Here is a 12,943-nt window from a genome sequence, read left to right on the forward strand (position 1 = left end):
AAACTGACGAAGATAAAGGGATGCATCCAGCTATCCGAAGAATAGTAGGTCGAAACGCGTCACGCTTGTTTAGCGTTTCCGATATTTGTCACCGATAATTACCAATCAATCCACAGATAACATATTTGAACAGATTGTGTTCCGGAACCGATTCTAGGTGTCCCGTCGGAAGTGGCCAATTCAAAAAGTGAACCAAATCCATGCATGCGAAACATCCAATCATCAAAAATGTTCGATAATCAGATAAATGGGCAGGAAGAAAATAGTCTCTGACCACACCTAAGATACCAGCAGTGTTGCAGAATCAGGATTGGATACATCGCTGAAATTACGAAGGTGAACAAAATCGATGCAAGCGATTAATATGCGTAAAAGAACAAAATCTTGATAAAATTTAAGCGATCTTGTCAAATTACACCATTTTAGATTTCTGAGGCGTTTATACAGTAGGATGGATCAAAGTTGTATGGGAAAATTTAAATTTTATAGCCTCAATCTCCTTTTGTGTCTAAAATTACTGCGCACAATTTCGATGCAATTGGTTGAGCCCTCGCGCTCTGTAACACAGTTGTAGTTTGAATGGGTTTATTATGGGAAATTTCACTTGCTCGCACTTTTTTTTTTGTCAAATTTTACATGAATCGTATAGCCAATGATTATACAATAAAGACAATGTCTCGATAATGATCGGCTAGTGAAGGTGGTCAAGCAGTCAACTGTGAGGTTTGATATTTTTCAGCTCTGCCTATACGTTTACATAACGTCGGCATCTGAGCCATCATTAAGTTTCCAAATTCGATTATGGCTTTGTTAAATTCTTGCTTTTCTGAATAAGGCTGACACAAATTTCGATTTTTTCTTAAGTCAAGAGGGGTCCCCCCTTGGAAAATTTTAGACGGAATTCAACATTTTGAGGATGGACACAAATAAATAGCCCAATAAATTTTCAAATTTTAATGTGAAATAAGAGTCCTCCAGAAAATTTCTTACCAAATCCTATGTGTTACGCGGTTTTGCTTAATTGTTTCGGTATTGTTTCATCAATTACATTTATTATTTATCAACTCTACCCTCCTCCCCCTCATTGACGAGTCAACGAGCACTGTGACCAAAGAAGAAATGAGATGAGATCGACTTCCGTTCTCAGGATTCAGGAACACTTCGCCTTATGGCGACGGAAAAATCTTGAGTACATATTCGACGAGAAAGGCACTATCACCACTAGGTGGATTAACCTGGGTTTTTATTATTATATTCGCTATCGTTATCTTGCATGAGCTTTTGACCAGTCTATGGGAAATTATTGTTCAATAAATAATGCTGACCTCATATAAAGTGTATATTAGCAGGTGATTATTTTCAATAAAATTATAAATAACAAATTACAAATAAACAGGAATTCAATGAAAACTAACAATATGTTAAATGAAAGTTTGAATTTATTTATTGTGGGAAAAATGCAAGAACCGGACAGCCAAAATAGCAAATGCCAAAACTGATTAACATAGTAGATATATTATTTTTGTCCTTTCTACACCATAACCATGAATAGCAAGTACTTCGGAGCTAATTTATTCGACTGATTAAGAGATATTAGACAAAGTGTATCTCGCTGATTTTCTTATCCATTTGTTAATCGATTCAAGATCTTTTGGCAGTTAACAAAAGATACAATATTCCAAAATATGTAAGCTATTTTTTTTTTTGAATTTCACACAAGATTCTAGAAGGTGTCTGGCATTTCTGGCAGTTTAGTCCATGGTCCATGAAGCTATTTTGGAAACCAATCCACTAGATGCCAAATCCACAATATTTTCTAGAACTTTTGATCCATCACACAAAATAACTATGTTAAATACAAATAATACAACAATAGTTTTAATAAGTGTAAGAAGGGTTCTGTTCACCATAGGTGGATTAAATCGTTTTTTTTTTTAATTATGCAAACAATCATCTGTGGATGCAGCCGGCTGGAGTCAATTCATAGTGTCGATGCATCATCCGAGCTCCAGCGATAGTTTAGCGAATGTTCCACATGACCGCCAACAATTATCACTATCACTGGAGGTCTATTAATATGTTGCATCTTACATAATTACAATCTAGGGTATAACTTTTTGCACAAGCGCCAGATCATTTTGCGACAAAACCAGACCTCCAGATAATTTATTGATGTATTTTATTTCTACTAGTTAGACGATCCCTAGTAAGGTGCAAAAGGTTGGAATTTTCCAAATCCGATTCCTATTTCAATCGCAAAAAGGGGACACGGCGACACAATCTATCACATCACAGTTTTGCGCAATCGTTCAATACGAAGAAGCGATTGAAAAAACTTTGTCCCCGGCTCATTATACACTGGTAGACATTCGTTTAGCCGAGGCATATGCAGTAGCAAATTGAAAGAAACAATATATTAGTCATTTTTTAGCAGTAAAATACAAGAAAAATCTAAAATTTGCCTAGATATTCGTTCAGTCGAATTGAAAAATTTTAAAAATTACTTAATAAAAGATATCAAATTTCAAAAATGTTTCAACGCAATCAATTTGTATGGTGACCTAAATTATAGATCGACCGGTAAATCCTTAATTTGATTGCTTCGGCAGTGCTGCCATATTAATTTTTCATACATTCCAAATAAATATAATATTTCATTATATTGAAGCTGTTTCCAAATTGAGATTTTTCGCAGTTATGTGCATCTGAAGTGCTTCAAAACATTCTTATAGAAGTATTATAACGAGTGCAGGTTTATATTCTCCCGAATACAATGTTTTAACCAGGAAAAAAATACCCCAAACCTTCTAAAAATCACGTATTTGAGTATTATTTGGAAAAAATATGATGGTATAACTTGTATAAATCACCACGTTTATAACTAACATTTCATTTTGACTGAAAAGAAATACATTGGACGCCCCACATTTTGAGAAATGGCACTTAAAGTATTCACATTTCTAGCATAAACTACTTGTATTATAGTTTAGACGTTCTTTTCGAATAAATGATGTCAAAATGAATGTAGTTTAAAACTAAGACACATTTACATATTTCTTCAGATTGAATGGAAATAAGCCTCTTTTCTGACCACTTTAAGCATTTTTATATGAACTTTTGTTTTAAAACAAACAAAGTATATAAATTCAGATTCTTCTTGCAGTTCCTTCACTTTGCAGTCTTCTGAATCATTAAATAATGCTAGTATTATACATGTATATTGCAGAACCATTAGGATGCATCTTTAAACTTACACAGAACTGTTTATTTTAGATTTTATCAACCCCATTTGGATGTTTACCAACCGAAAACCTAAATACCTAATCTTCTCATAACATGTTTTGCAATAATTAAACCATTGTCAATTTGGAGCGGACCTGGTGTGATGGTTAGAACACTTGACTATCACGTCGAGGACCTGGAATCGAATCTCACTCCCAACAAACTCACAAAATGTGAGTTCGGAAGGAAAGTAAAGTGTGGGTCCCGAGATGAACTAGCCTAGGGCTAAAAATCTCGTTAAGACAGATAAAAAAACCGTAGTCAACAATAATTAAGTGCCATTTCATCAAAACAACCACTATTATAGCTTACATTTTTATTGAATAAATTTATTTATCATCGTTTCTCCTTATCGGGACAATGATTTGTAATATTTCTCTGAATTTTACTAAATAAATAAACTGAAATTCATAAAAATAAGTCAATTATCTTGGCAACATGCGATAAACTAAAAGTCGTGCTCGAAAAATACTCACAAAATTGCAAATTTTCACTTACCTTGGCTAAACGAATGTCTAGGCAAAAAATGACACTCGAAGGGTTTTTACCCTAGTTAATGTATCAGTGTATATGTAATAGCCTCGTGGTTCTAAAAATCGTTTTTGCTCCACACCGCTTATTCGATATGTAACCTGATTCTATGCCTTCCCCCAAAATTTGAGCTCATTTGGTTGAAAATTGAGACTGCACAAGCACTTCGAAGTTTAGTTGACCCTTGGTACTTCTAGGTTACTCTATCAGCTACAACTTTGCCGAAGACTACATTCAAATCACATGCCTCATTAAGGACAGATTTGTTAGAATCCCATAATGGTCACCACAATGGCCGACTTTGGCATCTACTCACGATTTCGAATGCACAAAACTCTTCGTCAACCAAACCAGCGCACCTGATCTTCTTACTTTAGGTTTATTACAAGTGAGCATGAACATAATAATAAAATGCACTGTTGTTTGAAGTTTGCTTCGTAAGGCGAAACTGGAATCATTTCCTCACTTTTTGGTTTTTGATTTTTTATTAAATAACGAAGCAATATTTTCAAAATCGGTTTTCGTGCACAAGTAGAGTATAGATCAAGGTATCTTCTGATTTTTTTTTTGTGGTGGAAAATGTTTTTTGTTTTTGCAGAAACCATTTTTGAACAAAATTTCACTGAAAAATGGTTTCTGCAAAAATGGAAAACATTTTCCACCCCAAAAAAAATTCAGAAGATACCTTGATCCATACTCTACTTGTGCACGAAAACCGATTTTGAAAATATTGCTTCGCTATCTAATAAAAAATCAAAAACCAAAAAAATGAGGAAATGCTTCCAGTTTCGCCTTAAGATTTCACATCACTTTTGCTGAAGGATTCTAAAAAAATAAACTCTCAAAGGAACTTCTTGACGAATCCAAAAAGAAACTTCTTGAGAATTCCAAAAAAATATTTCCTGGAAATACACCTGAAGGAACTGTTGGAGTAATTTCAGTACGGACTCTTGGGGGAAAGAACTTTAGGATCAATCTCTGAAGGCACTCCTGGAGAAATTCCAGAAGGAGCTCCTTGATGAATCTCAGAAAGAACTCTAGGAGGAATCTGAGAAGAAATTTCCATAGGAAAATAAGAAGGAATTTATGGAGGAATTCAAAAGGAAACTTCTGAAGGAATGCCTGAAGAAGTTCGTGGAGGATTATCACTCTGTAGCAGGCGAATTCGCTGGTATTTGTTCACCAGCTGAAGTTCAAAATAAAATAAAAATTACCGATTATTTTAAAGTGATGGAGACGCATGGTCATTCCATACAAATATTAGAACAAAACTTGAAATTTTCAGTTAAATGCAGCTTAAAAACGGCTTGAAGAATATATTTAATTTTTTGATATGTTATGTAAAAATAGTGCTTTCGTTAAAAAGAAAAAGATGTAGTCGTTGTGGTTCAACATTGTGACAATCATAAAAAAACTGATATTTTGGCCATTTTTAAATATTGACATTTACTAAAGTTTGTTCGCGATGTTTTTTTCTAAAATCTAGAACTAATAATCTTTCCCTGCTAAATCCACCTAGCAGTGATGGTGCCTTTATCTTGCCTTCGAGAAACCATCTCAACCAAACTCAAGTGACATGTGAATGAATATAGCACTTTTATCGATTTGACAAAAAATCCTGTTCATGGTAAAAGCAATTATGTCGGTTAAATGGATTCTGTTTTCATTGATATTCTTTAACAATATCACAGGCACCTAAAAATTGTCCATATGAAACGACGCGGGAATAATAGAATTTTCTTCGATTTCATCGATTGGTACAGTAAAATATTAAGCTAATGCTGCATTTGTATATTTTCAAGATCCAATTCAATTACTTTCTCTGTGATCTTAACAGAGTGCGTTACGTCTTATAAGCTGAACGAAGCATTTCTTGTTTAGATTACCCTCATGGTGGCTTTGGCCAGTAATTATGTGTTTTTCTGTACATACAACCTGCAACAGTCCACCTTTGTCCACTAGACTTTAGCAAAAAAAAAATACAAAATGGCAGCTATTTATCAAATCCTCGCAATATGGGTACATTTGATTCGTAATATCAAATTGTGCACCGCTATTTTGAATTTTAGGCTAACATCTTGGATTCTTGGATCATAAATTTTGAACTATTCAAAAATGTTTTCAATCATTGTACAACATCTCCGCGCGTTTTCAATACTGTTGGCGCTTTAAATCGCGCTTTGAATAGACATTTTAAAGAAGCGTAGGAAGGATTATCTTCAAATAAAAGAAAATTATTTGAAAATTAAGATCTGTCATGCAAAGACAGTAATAAAATCGGAACATTACTGTGTACCCATATAACATGGTAATAGAGCCTAAAATTCCTCAAAACGCCACCATTTTGGATATTTGGCAGCCATCTTGGATGCTTTGGTCACCATTTGTGGACTCTATACATTTTTCCCATACCAAATTATAGGGATGCATGGTTTCAGATCCCAAAACCCCTTGAACCCCTTGCTAACATTTTGAATTTTGGGTATTTTGGTCTACATATTGGGTACATTTGGTTTTAGAACCTAAAATTCCATTAACCACGTAGACCAAAATTTCACCCCCCCCCCCTCTCCCCCTTCGTAGACTTTGGTTCATACAAAAAAAATAAAACTCGTATCTAGCGTAGACCTTGGCCAAACTGCCCTCCTTCCAAAAAGTCTGTGCCAGCTTCTATCTCGAATTGTTGGCCGCCATCTTGCATTTTGAGCCGCCATTTTCTGGTCACCATTTTTGAATTCCAGACATATTTCTCTTATTTACCAAATATAACCAAAAGAAATGATCGTGTGCATGATTTATTAGGCCAAAACTCCTTATTACAACCGCCATCTTAAATTTTGAGCCACCATCTTACCCAGCCAACCACGTATCGTAAATCATTATGTGGAAAAAATCGTATATTTTCATATATTGAATCAGAATTGTATAATAATATGTATATTTGTTGACAATGATTGCGTAAAATCGCATTTCATGCCAAATTGAATTTCAATTGCTATTTTGTTGTTCGTCTCCGATCATAAAAGATGCGAGATACAATCGGTAGGATCGCGCAGAATCGGATAGAATCGTGAAAAATCGTTTACGGCACACTTGCATCGTATACGAAGTGAACGAAATCGTAGAAATCGTATATTCATTTTTACAGTCGCATATGATTGTTACTGCACTTTCAATAGTCGAATCCTCATCTCGGAAATCGTAAATGGTTTTGTTTACATATTTGTATGATGGAGAAAAAGAAAAAATGGTATGCATCACAAATTTGTATTTTTGTTGTGGTTGACACATGTCAACCATGGTGGGGTCTCCAGTTAGTCTAGTGGTTAAGGGTTTGGATCGCCAATCCAGAGACGGCAGGTTCGATTCCCGTTCTGGTCGGGAAAATTTTCTCGACTTCCTAGGCATAGTGTATCATTGTACTTGCCTCACAATATACAAATTCATGCAATGGCAGGCAAAGAAAGCCCTTCAATTAATAACTGTGGAAGTGCTCAAAGAACACTAAGTTGAAGCGCGGCAGGCCAAATCCCAGTGGGGACGTAGAGCCACAAAGAAGAAGAAGAAGAAGCAATAATTTCAACCAAATATATAGGTTTTCATACTATTTGTATACATCAGATGGCTTACAATAAGTGATGTATAGATTCCAACAACGATGTAAATTCCGGGCCTCTTGCACGGCACCACTTTTGGTGCCACTCAATGCACAACAACAACGCTCCCACCACAAGTCTCGCACCGTATCATGCTAATTTTTATTCGTTTCATGCCATTCACTTTGAACTCTCTATTTCTCACTTGGCAATGTAGCCAATAGATATAACGCGCAGTCCTCAATCAAAGGACCTAAGTTCGATTCCCACTGAACACCAATTGTTTTTTTTTTAATTTGAAAATCTTCAGTCGTATAATGGTACTTTCAATCGTAATAAGATCATGCATAATCGTATATTTAAACGGAGAAAATCGTAGAAATTTTTCGAGAAATCGTAAATCATGTTGGATGGAATCGCAGTCATCGGATATATGTTTGGATATGGCCTGCACTTTAGTATGTATATGCCTGTGTGACTATTTCAGTTGCAATTTCGATATAGCAACAAAATTGCTGGCAGGGTAGATTTTTGGTCGTCATCTTGGATACCCTGGCCGCCATTCTTGGACTCCGGACATCTTCTCCATACCAAATATACACAAAATGCATGGTTTTAGAAACTAATACTCTATACCCGAGCAAAGGCGGATAACAAAATGATAACAAGTTCTGTTACCTGGTTATCATTCGTTTGATAATTGAGTTTGTTATCATTTAGGTTGAATTAAGAGCCAACATAACAAAAATGATAACTCATATTTACTTCTCGAATACCAAAATGATAAGAAGTTAAGTTATCATTGAGTTCAAGTTGATAACTAATTGTGTTATACAATATTTTGTTCAACATTTCATTTAGTTATCAACATGAAAAAATACATCTGACTGATAACTGGTTTTGTTAAGTTCAAAGTTATCAATTAGTTATCATTTAGAGCTATTTTATCGACCAAAATAGTAAAAATCTACTTTACCGGCATCGTCACCTATTGAAAAAAGTTTCTTATAATTTACAACCAATGTTTTCAACTATTGCGCCCAGGCGGGTCTCGAAATCTGATCGAGTGATTGTCGGTCGCAGCCGATAGCCCCTATACCAACGGGACTCATTGAGAGTGAGAGTAATAAAAGGCTACGCTTTCGTACTGCAGTCGCATTGTAGATGGAAAGCGGAATCTATTTTTAGATTCGAGGTTCATCAGACTCTCAGTTTTAGGAAAGCTTTGAAATGTGCGTTTGGAAACAGATAACATATTTTGTTATCATTTAGTATTTTTATGTTCTCGCGATAGACCAAAATTATCGATAGCTAAATTTGTTACATCTGGTTATCATCAATTGAAAAAGATGATAACACAAATAACAAAATGATAACACCGATAACACAGTTTATAATCAAAGTGATATCATTTTGTTATCCGCCTTTGCTCGGGTACTACAACAGCTGCCATCTTGAGTTTTGGGCCGCCATCTTAGATATTTTGGTCACCATATTTGGTGACTCCGGACATTTTCTCCCTGCCAAATATACCCACAACACCATCTCGAATTGTGGGCCGCCATCTTTGGTTTTGAACCTCCATCTTGAATATGCGGTTACCATTTCTGGATCCTTGACCATACCAAATATATCCATATTACATGGCTTAAGAGCCTAAAACATCTAAAAATAACCGCCATCGTGAATTTTGGGTCACCATCTTGAATATTCTGATCAGCATTTCTGGACTCTGGACATCTTCTCTACACCAAATATACCCATATTGCATGGCAAGGAGTTTTAGGCTCTACACCCAGAGCCTAAAATTCCTTAAAACAATCTCCATCTTGGATTTTGGACCGCCATCTTGGATTTTGGGCCGCCATCTTCAATATTGTGGTTCCCATTTTTGGTCTCCGGATATCTTCTCCATACCAAATGTGCCCATATTGCACGGTTTTGGAGCCTTAAACTCCTTAAAACATCCGCCTCTTCTAGTTGTGGACCGCCGTCTTGGATTTTAGGTCGCCGTCTTGAATTTTTGGCCAACACCGTAGTTTTGTGGTTTCCATTGATGATTTCCGCATGAAATTCGGCAACCATGCACAAAACTCGGCGCAATTTGATGTGTCGCATGATAGAATTTGTTTTTTTTTTGTTTTTATTAACGCGTATTTTAACCTTTAGCTAATTCTAAACTTAGATTGTGGTTCAATTTTATATAATATATTATGACCAGTTCACCGGTGCAAGTCCAGAGCACTAAAATGGCCATAACTCTGGAAAACCTTGACGGATCCGCACCATTTTCAATAGCAAACACTGTGGTAAAATTCCGGTTCGATTCAAGCTATAATATGTAAAATCATCTAATGGAAATTGCCTTAAAAGTGAGTGAACTTTTTTTGCGCACATACATACATACATACACACATACAGACATCATCTCTATTCGTCGAACTAAGTTGATTGGTATATGACATGTGATTCGACTCTCCGAGCCTTCTACCGAAAATTCGTTTTTTAAGTGAACAGAGAGCCTTTCAGTACACTTTGATGTACCGTCAAACGGGGTTACATGCAACAGCGGTGTAACTTGCAATACGATGACATACATTAAGGCGAAACTGGAAGCATTTTCTCATTTTCCCGGTTTTTGATTTTTTATTAAATAACGAAGCAATATTTTCAAAATCGGTTTTCGTGCACATGTAGAGTATGGATCAAGGTATTTTCTGAATTTTTTTGAGGTGGAAAATGTTTTCCATTTTTGCAGAAACCATTTTTTTGTCTAATTTTGTTCAAAAATGGTTTCTGCAAAAACGAAAAACATTTTTCACTACAAAAAAAAATCAGAAGATACTTTGATACATACTCTACATGTGCACGAAAACCGATTTTGAAAATATTGCTTCGTTATTTAATGAAAAATCAAAAACCAAAAAGTGAGGAAATGCTTCCAGTTTCGCCTTAAATGCAGACTGTTTTTTTTTTTCATAATAATGAAAGCCAGTATGATCTAACGTTGGGCAATTTTGAATCAATGCTCGCAACATCGATGTTTTTGTTCCGATTCAACGATTTTTTGAGTCCACAAAATTGACCGAACCGATTCCCTTCATTAGATTTTTCTTTCGATTCAAACTGTTAACTGTTTATAAGGTTTTAAGTATGCACACTGTCCCAAAAATCAAACCTATCTTCGAGCCAGAATCGTGAAATGTTTGTTGTACAATCTCAAACTTTGACATTGCATTTTTTTTAGAAAAATAAAACGTTCCATGCTATTGTATTCCACATGGCAAACGAAACTTTTTAAAGTTTTGGAACAACTCATGATATCAAATCGATGTGAAAAAATCGATTTAATGCATTCGATTAAATCGGTGAATCGATTCTGCTGGTTCGATTTAAATAGATTTGCAAAAATCGATGTCTCAGCTAAATTTGCCCGATCTACTATTTCGGTTATCGAGGTGATGTATAGGTACCAATGATCAATTTAGTGGAAAATCAGTTTTGTGTCTTTGTTCATTGTTATTCTACACTGTTAATAAAGAACGGTCCACCTTTACAACAATTAATTCTGATAAGTGAGACTTTTCCAAATTAAATTTAATTTTGGAATCAACTCTATACGATTGAATAATTTACAGCATTGTTGCGGATGCAAGAGGTGGCGACGAGGTTCGACTCTTTCAGTAGAAAGAAAACACATAGGTTCTCCCTTGGGTTCTCCTATGATCAGCTATAAAACAAGCTATAAAACATACAAAGTTATTTTATTGAACGTATACAAATACAGGGGATGGCCATAATGTTTGGGATAGGCAACTTTTTTTCTCTCACAAAAAAGTTCAACATGCTGTAATGTAACTTTTCATAGAGTGCATAAAAAAATCTCAAATTTCGACTGTTTGTCAACCTGTTATATGTGCATCATTGATACAAATTTGGGCTCGATTGATTAATATTTCGCAAAGTTAGAACCGTTTGGATAAAACACTATTTTTTAGACAACTCATTTTTGAGCTGTCATATCTCGGAAACCAGTGAACCGAATTGAATGAAATTTTGAACGTTCACTAACAATATGTAAATGCTTCACAAACTATTAAAACATTAGATAGTTTTTAAACGTTGAAAAAAAATAGCATGAATTGACACTTTTTGGATTTTTCTCGAAAAAATGTATTTTTTTACATCAATGTCAATAAATTTTAGTGTTGATATCCAAAGATTTTCCACTTCTGTTATCAAATTATCTCTAATCAGATGTATTAGAGCCTATATAGATTGAAGGAAAAACACATTTAATAATTTTTGTGTGGTATTGTAAATTTGATATATTTTCCTCTATATTGGTAAAAATTTCAACCCGATATAACTTAATTCACCGTGAAAAAATATTACATTTTATAACGTCGTATTAAGTATCAATATATTGTTGATAAACGTTAAAAAATTCATTCAATTCGGTTTGCTGGTTTCCGAGATATGACAGCTCAAAAATTAGTTGTCTAAAAAATAGTGTTTTACCCGAACGGTTGTAACTTTGCAAAATTGCAAAACATTAATCAATCGAGCCCAAATTTGTACCAATGACTCACATATAATAGGTTGACAAACAGTCAAAATTTGAGATTTTTTGATGCACTTTATGAAAAGTTACAGCATGTTGAATTTTTTTGTGGGAGAAAAAATGTTGCCTATCCCAAATATTTAGGCCATCCCCTGTAAACTTACAAATTCGGTGGCCATCCATATGAACCTGTTCCCAATCACCTCTTCACTATAACTGCTCATCTAATCTTCTGAGTGTAATTTTATTATTCTAGGCTGTATGCCGACGAATAGTTGCATTAGAGGTGCTTAAGTTGCGATATAATTTACGATTGCACAGTTCAAAATTTTAGATGAGTTTTTGTACGCAACAAGCAATAAATCGAATTCTTCTTCGTTTTTAACGAAGAGAGCAAGATCATCAGCATATGCTGTCACGATCAAAAACCTATCATAACCTAGGATGCCGTTTATACCATTGGGGATTTAGTTTTATTATCGTAAAAATTTGTACAAAGGTTCTCAGAATTCAACGAAATTTTTTTTCAAGGTAAGGGTCATATATTTACGAACAAAAACTAAATTGAAAAACTGAGGGTCGCGGAAAACTCCAGTGGAAAACAAACATTTTCTACAGACACCACCTACTTTGAAAAATCATAACTCAAGAACAAAGCATCTTAGGCACAAATTTATTAGTGAAATCATAAGCAAATTTTACCAGCAATTCAAAAAAAATACAAAATAAAATTTGTTTTCCACAAAATTTTCCACTGATCGGTTGGAATCGGTTGGAAAAGTCGGAAAAAACTATTTTCAAAGTCCCGAAAAATTCCTAAAATAAATATTTTTGAAAGGAAATTGTATGAGCTATATTCTGTGAAATTTTCAAGATGTGATTTTCCTTCGTTCCCGAGTTATAACCAATTCTGTGGAAATTTTCCAAATTTCTCAGTGAAACTTTGCGCAATCAATGGCGGATACACTTG

At 34.7% G+C, this 12,943-nt stretch overlaps 1 protein-coding gene across 1 annotated transcript in view; it reads left to right on the top strand.

The window, feature by feature from the left end:
* LOC109402580 (uncharacterized) overlaps positions 1 to 12,943 on the top strand; it is a 32,514-nt gene that overhangs the window by 4,474 nt on the left and 15,097 nt on the right. The window lies entirely within an intron of this gene.

The sequence above is a fragment of the Aedes albopictus genome, chromosome 2 (assembly GCF_035046485.1).
Source record: "Aedes albopictus strain Foshan chromosome 2, AalbF5, whole genome shotgun sequence".
Taxonomy (NCBI): domain Eukaryota; kingdom Metazoa; phylum Arthropoda; class Insecta; order Diptera; family Culicidae; genus Aedes; species Aedes albopictus.